Source organism: Perna viridis, chromosome 6 (genome assembly GCF_037379345.1).
Source record: "Perna viridis isolate PV_CMFRI_1.1 ecotype Kerala chromosome 6, ASM3737934v1, whole genome shotgun sequence".
Lineage (NCBI taxonomy): Eukaryota > Metazoa > Mollusca > Bivalvia > Mytilida > Mytilidae > Perna > Perna viridis.
The window spans coordinates 35,616,779-35,625,815 of record NC_142450.1 but is presented as its reverse complement, the minus strand read 5'-3'; the positions used below and the strand labels follow the sequence as shown (position 1 = coordinate 35,625,815).

General features: G+C 34.5%; 1 pseudogene; it reads left to right on the top strand.

Annotated features, from left to right (window-relative positions):
* Positions 1-5,237: 5,237 nt before the first annotated feature.
* LOC148614734 (uncharacterized) lies at positions 5,238-7,530 on the top strand (annotated as a pseudogene).
* The last annotated feature ends 1,507 nt before the right edge of the window (positions 7,531-9,037 follow it).

Genomic DNA, 9,037 nt, shown 5'->3' with positions numbered 1-9,037 from the left:
TCCATATTCTTTAATTTCATTTTGTCTTTAAATTTCAGAATCTTTTTTTCAATGTAAGTAGAGGATGACAATTTAAAATTGTCAACTTCAGTAATTACAAACTCTGGTATTAATTGGCAACCTTGGAATATTAAGATGTCTATCACAGGGATCTCTACAGGAACTAATTAGGATACATTGCTTCATTATTTTTTAAATTAACATACATTTGTCATTAATCTGGGATGTATTGTAAGAATTGTGGTTTGTGTGTATATACTTGTCCTAAATGTCATAATTTAATCAATCATGGGGGAAAAATAATTAAAAATAAATCATGAACTGTTGCATTATCTGAATTCTCTGCTACATTTATATATATTTTTTTCTTGTGTTATAAAGTAATTATTTCTCATATGGTACAGAGAAAAACCAAAAACAGAAAATAAAAAAAAAAAACACATAAACTTGCAAGTTACAAGACGCAGTTAAATATTTGTGCAATATACATGTATACACAATTAGAATGAGTTCAGGATAAATATGAAGTCCATTTCTTGAAGCTCCTGAAGTCCTTCAGCCTGGAACAAAAATATTCTTGATTAAACATGTGATTGCTTAGTACTTGGCACTAACTTTAAGAACTTGCATTGGTATAAATTATTTTGTTGTTCAATGAATGCTGTACATTCAATAATAAGAAACAAGGTATTGTTTGAATTTGGAATTATTTTTGAATTAAGAAAATGACCAAAAATAAAATAAAACTAACCCTTACTAAGGGTGTAAGTCATGCCGGCATGTCTAAGGGGTAGAGTTAGTAGGATAACAAAAGTCATGGAAACTTACTACAGTAACCCCAATAGTCATGACGTCATGACTAACCCCCTTAGTAAGGGGAAGTTTTTCAAATATTTTTTTTAACTTATTTTCTTAAATCCAAAATCATTCCAATTTCAAACAATACATATAACATAATACAAGATTCATATTACATGTGTGAAAAAAAAATATAAATAAGTATGAACATGAAAGACTGACCTTTACATTTATTATCTTAATAAATCTACATAACTTTTCAAAAACTACTTGGTTTGTTGGTTTAAGGAGGTAGACCTAAGGTAAGGGACACAACTCTTTAAAATCATTGGAACACTTGTATTCAGGCTCTGTATATCAGTCTGATGTAAGCATCAAATTAACTTGGATTGTTTTCTTTCTGTTTCAAATGAAAGCTTGAAAGGCTTAGGTGAAATTGAATGTGATACCAACATATCACTGATTTCAAGAGTTATGCCCCTTACCCTAGGTCTACTTCCTTAAATAATATTTCAAATTTGTATGCACCAAGTCTACTATAGTAAAAAAACATTTTTTCTCTCATTTAAGAGTCAGGCTTTACATGTCAAAATTATATGATATTCATCACAAATGCCACCAGCTTTACAAAGATTACATTTCCTATCATTTCTTGATATACAACGCTAGTTGATGACTACCACATCTAAACTTACAAAAAATGTATAACAATTCTGTAGCAGAGTGTTCTCAATATATGTTTGTTTGTTTGTTTGTTTGTTGGGGTTTAACGCCCGAGCAGCAATATTTCAGCTATATTCAGACGATGAACATGAAATGGATGATAAAATGAACATGAAATGATGATGAAATAAAAAAGGGATGGGACACAAGACCATGGGGTCGACAAATTTTGATTGCCACTGGAAATAGGGAGTGGTGGGTAGGGTTGGGCAATTAAGCCTCCAGTGGCAGAGCCTTATGGTTCCTTCTCCGGGAGAATACCACATTAGGGTTCTTTAACGTGCAAGGAACTTGGCATCTTTCCCAACACGGTGCACTACTGTGGTTTGCGGTCAGGTTTTCTGTATTATAGCCTGACAAGCCCAGCATGTAACACGCCAGGGGTACCCCATTCCACCACCTGGGGCACACATCCCAGTTGCTCTGTGGGCAGAGCGCCCAAGCCCCCCGGCTAGGGTTCTGAGCACTATTTAGTCGCCTTTACGACAAGTTTAGCGCTGCTGCAGGCCTATTCTTTTAACACCCGGACCTGCACGGGGCTCTCAATATATGAAGAACTTGTTTTCTTAAATTGTTCCATAAGACAACATTTAATGCTTTCACATATCCAATTACCAGCTTTTCGTGAAATCCAAACATTTGTAAACCCACAATATTAAAAAAATTTCTTTCAGGAAGTTAATCCATTTTGCACCATATTCATAGTTATTCTGATAAATACATTGACCATAATAGCAATTTTTTTTAATCTTTATCATTTCTGACAAAAACCCAGTAAATGACCATTCATATCTTCACATTAATTGATATAAGATTTCCCCCCCCCCCCCACCTCTGAATACACAATGTGACTGGGAGTTGACTGTTTTATTTATCTTGTGTTTTCAAAATTTCAAAATGACCTTCCAATTTAAAGTAGGTTTTAAAAATTCCATAAATTAATCACTTTGCTAGACTTGAAAATATTTGAAAGCCAATTCTATAAATTTTAGTCTCCAAATCAGATTTTTTTTTAGGTTTTCAGTTTAAGCCCTCATTACTTAGGAATGGAGAGAGAAGCAAATATTGTATAAAATTAGCCGTATAACATATCATTAAGTATAAATGTATGGATTGCTATGAAATTGCATCACACCCAAGTTTGGCTGGGACTGATTTGGTGTTGGTTACCTTACCCATGAAGTAATTTGGGGCCAAAATAATTTTTTTCTGGTTTCAGGTTATTAAGTGGAGTAAAAGTGTACAGGTCACTATACTAGATCCCACACCTCAAAAGTAATGAATTGGTAGATAAAGAGGGTAATTGACCCTTTATCTATAAGGAATGAGGAACAGAAATTGTTTCCATCAATGTCACAAAAAATATTTCTTTGACCACTTGGACTCCGAACAGAATCTCGTCGAGCATTTAACAACAATCCAAATTAATAAGAGGTACATCAAATTTGAAGTTGTGACTATACTGTACCTAACTGTTCAGGGTCATACCAAGCCGCGCACTGCAAATCATTCTTATTAAAGTATCATTTTAAGTTAATACAATAATAAATGTTTTGTAGGATAACTTATTAATCATATAATATATTTTGTAATATTCAGAAATTATTTTTTTTACTTTGTAAGTGATACCTAAAATTGTTTTGTGTATACTAGCATTTTTACCTATCTTGCAAGACGTCTTCAAAATAATAAGCCTCGCGTGGGTCCGGGTGTCAGAAGAATAGACCCACAGCAGCGCTAAAAGCGTAAAAGCGATTTAATAGTGCTAAGAACCATGGCCGGAAGCTAGGGCGCTCTGTCCACAGAGCAGCTGTGTTGTGTGCCCCGGGTGGGGGAATGGGGTATCCCCATAATACGGACAATTTTACCGCAAACCATAGTGGTGCAATGTGTTGGAAAAGATGCCATGTTCCTCGCACGGTATAAGAACCCTGCTGTGGTATTCTATTGAAGTAAGAACCTTTGCGCTCCGCCACAGGTGGCTAAATTGCCTGATCCTGCCCACCTCTCCCTATTTCCAGTGACAATCAAAATTTGTCGACCCATAATCCTTGTATGCCATCCCATTTTTCATTTCATCATCATTTCATTTTCATTTTATCGCCCATTTCATGTTCATTGCCTAGATATAGCTGAAATATTACTGCTCGACAATCAATCAATCAAAAGAATAAACAATAGTATATATATTTTTTTCCTGAATAAAAAAATCTTGTAATCTTTTAAGACATCTTGTCAAGTTTAAATGATATCTTATAAACAAAAGTTCGAGGCAGTTATCAGTGCTTCTGTAATGTCCTTCATTTCAAAATCTTTTCGTTTGGCAGGATGAGATGAGGTTAGTTACCAAAATCATCCATAAAGTAGAAGCCGAAGGAACTATGCCAACTTGCGTTCCTTTTGTACGAGATTTTTTGTGATAACTACACCATAGGAGTATAGAAACAAGATTCGACAGTTGAGATGCGCAATTGGTGTCCATTTGAACGCCTACTGCCTGTTGGATTACTAATCTGTCTAGATAAACAAATATGTTCTCAATCAAACAGTTTAACATAGCAATTATTTCATAACCTGTATATATATATATTTTAATCAGAACTGTTTTTTCACAAAGTAAAATACCAAAATTTCTCTGGGACTATGACACTTAAGACATGTGAATCAGCTTTCAGTCTTTATTACATATGTGATAGTAGTATAAAGAGTAAAAAAATCGAAAGTTTTATGATACTACGCATAGAAAAATCTCTGGCCTTAAATTTATTTAGAATTTCCCGAAATCCCTATCTGATGAATGTCACTTCTAAAAGCAAGTATCACAATAATTCCGGGTGCCATTTTGACAGTTGTTAACATGAATAAATGCGGCTTAGAATTTGATTTTGTACTTGGCTGACTTAGCAATAAAACACTCTTTGTTTGGACATTCATTGGGTTTATTTGTTTGTTTGGACATTCACTGGAATTATTTGTTTGCTTGGATATTCATGGAGTTTAGTTATCACTATTTGTCTTTGTGGAGACACCGTTAGAGAATATAACACTAATACATGCATTACCATCTTCAATTTCGTCCGGAGGTAATGTCGTATAAGGCTGACCAGTGGTCATACTGAGGTGATTACAGTAGTATTGATGTGTTTTAAAGGTTTATTATGAGAATATTTTCAACAGATTTTTTAGTCAAGTCAATGAAGCTTTGGTTTTAATTCACCAATTTACATATAGAACTACATATATTAGAGTAATAAGCTTATATTTCGTAATAAATCTTGTTTGGTGAATAAATATAAATTCGGCTGGACATAGAATCTCTTCAGAATAGACCGAATTATAGTTGGTTATTGAGTAAAACGATAAGATGGCATGTACATAAAATGGTAAGATACCCTTTTTAACTGGGTCTGCTAAATTCAGTATTCTAATTTTGGAATGTAGCCAGTAGCTTTGCATTGCTTCAGAAAAATGATATTCGAACCCAATTTATCTACACACAAGTAACTAAATTAGTCGTAATCGTCTATGCATTATATTTTTATCATTTCTTATTAATTAAACTGATCGTCAATATACCCCTCATCACCCATCGAAATGTGTCATTCATGAATCTCTGTATTTAAACTTTATACATAAGTGGTCAGCGAGACGGAAAGTAAAAACAGTTTAAATAGCCCTTATTACTTATGTATACATTCTACACATTAGAGCGTGGAACGAACCTGTGTAATCAAAATGGCGTTTTCTAACTCCATAGTAAGGGCACAGAATGTTATTATATGCAGTCTTTGTGAAACTGATCCTAAACTGAAGTGGAAATGCATCGAGTGCGAATTTCTAATGTGTAACAATTGCAAAGAGAAGATTCATTCCAAGTTCAAACACGCCCAGGATCATACCATCATTGACATTAAAGAAGTGGGTAAAGACGATTTTGTTGGAGTCAAATGTCATCAACATTCCGAAGTAACTGCTTCTCGCTTTTGTATTGCATGTAAGCAAATTTCATGCCAGAGCTGCGAGGCAAATGATCATTCTGGACACCAGCTTGTTAGCATTAAGGAAGGATATGACGTACAAATTCAGAGATTAAGAATTGGTCTAGAAAACTTTGGAACGAGGCAAAAGGAATGCAAATCTATTGAGGAGGCGATTGACTACTTGCAATCTGAAGAAGCAAAACAAAACATCTCACAAAAACTTGTGCAAGACATTGAAACTCAAAAAGAGTTACTGAAGAGAGACATAGATACTTATGCAGATCAATTAAAAGATGATGTTCAGACACAAATCACTCTATTTCGAGAACAGACTAAGAATGAAAGAATCCTTGAGGTGAAGAAATTCATTAATGACCAAATAGCGAAAGCTGATGATCTCATTCACACAAAGGACAAATCAAACTTCTTTGTTCGCGCTGATGAATTCCTTAAAGATGCCAATATTTTACCCACAAATATAAGCCTCCCTCCAACGATAAAATTTGTACCAACGAAGGCATCAAAAACTTCTGTCGGAATATTTGCGCATGAATACTTTCGCGATACAGTGAATGTTCAGATGAAAGTTTTGAGGAAGTTCTCAACCGAACTTGATGAATGCACCTGCATGACGGTCGTTCCTAACGGTGGATATCTCTGGCTTGGTGATGGTAAAAACAAAACAGTACAACGATTCAACATGAATGGACAGTCTTCTGAAGGTCATTGTTAATGTCGTAGTAAACGATATTCAAGTTAGGTTACCCGACTGTACTCTGATGGCCTGTGGTAAACAAAACCTGATGCTCATAAATGAAACCAACGGTCTACTCGATTCATCAGGAATTAACGCCGGGTCACTGAATATAATTTCTGCGCACGTGACTATAGATCAACACATCGTTGTTGGTGCCAAATCTCCAGGACCTAGTGTACCTATTCAGGGAAAGAGATTGGTGATTTTTATGGATAGAGAAGGCAATCATCTGAAGGTGTTCGAAAATGACATGAAGGGAGATCGTTTGTTCTCATTTCCAAAGAAAATCACCAGTACAGTGAATGGAAATTTGTTTATAATTGACTTATTTTCGACCGACTTCAAGTGTAAGGTCAAGACCATTACACAGGAAGGTGTGGTTCTCAGCATTTATATTGGAAACCCAGATATTAATAATGAGTTGCGACCGTTTACTTCAACTGATATTGCTAGCAGTCAGGGAGATAAAGTTATTGTTTGTGATTTCCCTGATTACTTTCACATTCTTAGCGACATCGGAGAACCATTGTCTCTCTTGAATACCAGGCGTATAGGAATTGATATGGCCTACTGTTTAACATTTCAAAGTCAGACAATACTTTATGTCGGCAACAGTCCACGAGGAGCCGATAGGACAAAAGCTGATGTCTACGAAGTTGAATATAGCGAGTAAAGAACTCGCGTTACTTATGATGAATACACAATAAATGGATCCCTAGGATAATGTACCACAAGGTGCCATATTACATGAGAAAAGGCTGTGATTGCTTTTGGGGGGTTGTAACTTAAACCTTTTAGGAATTAATTGTAGGAAAGGGTCAGAAACAAGAATTTTTTTATGTTGCTGCTCATAGTTCTTATACAATCTAATTAAAATAAAACCTATCAATTGTTCCATCCAGTCACTGCATGCAGTGTCTTAATGGAACAATTGATAGTCTTATTTTAATTAAGATTGGATTCGTATCAAGCCGCACCTTGCGAAACATTTTTATTATACACAGGTTTTGATCTTTAACCCTATATGTTTTTTCGCCATTATTACTATTGCAATTGTTTTTTTTTTTGCGATGTCATTTTGCTTATAAGTGATGCAAATGATTATGTTTGCCAACAAATTTTCATTTAAGATTATACACAGGTTATCTTTTAAGTAGTATTTCACTCATGAAAACTGTCAAGGAGGAGAGATCGGATAGGATCTGTGCTGCTCAATTAGCTCACCATGAGAACCCATGTACTGTTAAATGAAATTAAAGCATGTCACTTGCTTCTGAGGTACTTGTATAAACACCAGGTTTACTTATCTATAGAATATAAAATAAAAGTTAATAAAAAAAGAGACGACGGAGTCGTGCCCAACCATGACAAGAAAACTTAGAGACATTCTGGACAGAAACTACAAAAATGGCAGAATACACCACGAGAAAATACAATAAAGTACAATAAGAAATTTCGAAAACAAAAATTAAAAAGGGCAGCTTTGCCACTATAAGAGTTCCAATTATCGATAGTGCATAGGTAACCTATCGAGTTTCAATTATCGATAGTACATAGGTAACCTATCGAGTTTCAATTATTGATAGTGCATAGGTAACTTATCGAGTTTCAGTTATCGGTAGGGCATAGATAACCTATCTTGACTTTGTAGACGACATTTGTAGAAAGGTCGGGACATGGTTTAAGTTGTCGTGTGGATTTGGACGTTTAAATTCTTATTATGACTTAAGATGACTTGGAACTTTTGACCCGAAGAGTTGGAACGTCACACTGGAAAATGAAATCATTTCACTTCACGCTAAACTGGCAAGTTATTCACTTAAATATAAATGGTGCAAGTGCAAGAATGCCTGCATAAACAAAACTTGTATGAAATGTAGAAAGTCAATCGTTCAATGCAGTTGAAAATGTCACTCCAGTCGTTTTTCTGAGAACATGATTGATGTATATTTAATATGTGCATTCCAGAAACATTTTTCTTATTACTCTACGGTGATGGTTTAATTTTGTTGAATGTTTTTACTGTATTTTCAATTGATACAAACCCAAGCACATGCAGGTTTTGTTCAAATAACAAACGCATACTCGTATGGTCTTAAATACTTACATGGACAACATAAATGAACAAATTGGTGGATGTGCCTAGAAAACTGAGGATTACATGCTTACCTTATCAGGGCACTTAATCCATACTTAGTACATTTAAATGGAATCTGGCCATTTATTTGAAGTTTTGTATAGTTTTTTTATTTGCTGTTTGTCAGTCCTATAGAGTGAAATGCATAAAAAAACTGTCCCAGTTACTGAACTTGTTTAGCAAAAAAAAAAGAAAGACAAAAACAAAACAAAATAAAAAAAGAACGAAAACAAAAACCAAAAAAAAACCCTGTTAATTGCAGAATGACAGATGGATGGACATGATTAAAGCTATATTCCCTACAACAAAGTAGTGAAGAAATAATAATAAAAAAATAACCAATGGTATTTAACTATCCCTAATTTGTTTGGAAGAGTCACTGTAATATGGGGTCGACAACTTCAAACAAGGATTAAAAACGTTGTTTTCTTGTGCATTTTGTATTGATTTTAACAAACCCAGATGCATACATAGGAATAACATTAGTGTCTTCTATTGGAAATGTCCTTACTTCTGTATTAAATAACAGATTATCTGAACACGCTGATTTATATTCTTTGTTTCCGGACAGTTAGGCCGGGTTTAGAAAGGGAAATGCTACCACATATAACATTTTCTGCTTACATGTATTTATAGAGATAT